At 45.2% G+C, this 1,114-nt stretch overlaps 1 protein-coding gene across 1 annotated transcript in view; it reads right to left on the bottom strand.

Annotated features, from left to right (window-relative positions):
• Positions 1–1,114, bottom strand: part of LOC119592680 — a gene marked incomplete in the record, with an annotated part of 30,258 nt that overhangs the window by 1,219 nt on the left and 27,925 nt on the right.

The raw sequence follows: 1,114 nt of genomic DNA, 5'->3' as shown, positions 1-1,114 counted from the left end.
CATAACTATCTATATCCCATCCTTGTATATCCATGCTGAACGAATATCAATTCTAATTCTAGTTCAGGAAAAAAAAAATTATCAATCATTTGGAAAAAGTTAGGGCTGAAATAGAAGGTTTCCATTCCCGTTTTCTGCAATACCTCCACTAGCCTAGGAGAAGCAGGACTAAAACCTCCTAAGCTGATATCCTTATTGCTTATCTATGACTAATGCCGCAGATAAGGCGAGCGCGGCACACATATATATGACAGTCTGGGTAACATGTAAACGAGAAGACTGAGGCATATATCATTACAGGAAGAACGAGCGCGCATATCACGTAACGCAAAATGGATATGACAGTCAAGAGGTAATATATCTCATCATGGAAGGTATGAGAAACTATGTTATCTCTAGGATTTGTGGCTGCTGCGGGCCCGGAATGAAGACCTCGAGACCTGGAATGAAGATCCGGAATGATGACTTGGAATGAAGATCCCAGATGAATGTCCTGAAATGTATAAAACCAGAATGAAAACCCAGGATGAACACTCAGAATGAAACACCCAGATGAACACCCAGAATGAACACCCGAAGTGAACAATCAGAATGAACACCCAGAATGAAAACCCAATATGAACACCCGAAATGAACACCCAGAATGAACACCAAACAATGAATACCCCGACATGAAACATCCATGAAAGACAACCCCAAATGAACACCCCACAAACAAACACACTGGATTATCACCGACGAACATCACTGAAACGCATGAGGATGAACACCCAGTGAACACCCTCCACGGTCTTCCTCGAACAAGGAACCAGAAGAGCTACAGGGGAAATTTCTATGCTCACGGCACCCACACGTCACCAACGCATGAGGGTGGAGGGAAAAGGGGTGGGGAGGGAGGGGAGCTCCTCTAGAGTGTCGGATCGAAAAGATGGAGGATGCGAGGAAGGGAGTCTCGATTGCTTCATCTTCTTCCCCTCCCACTTTGCTCCTCGGCTCTCCACCTCGTCTCTCACCCATGACCTCTCTCTGGAGGGAGAAAAGTAGGTGGGGTTGAGTCGTATTTCTGCTAGACGGGAAGATTGAGTTATGAGGAGGGAATCTTCCCTTGATATTT

Source organism: Penaeus monodon, chromosome 30, assembly GCF_015228065.2.
Source record: "Penaeus monodon isolate SGIC_2016 chromosome 30, NSTDA_Pmon_1, whole genome shotgun sequence".
In the NCBI taxonomy this organism is placed as follows: domain Eukaryota; kingdom Metazoa; phylum Arthropoda; class Malacostraca; order Decapoda; family Penaeidae; genus Penaeus; species Penaeus monodon.
Note: the sequence above shows the minus strand (reverse complement) of the source record. Positions and strands in the feature narration are given on the sequence as shown.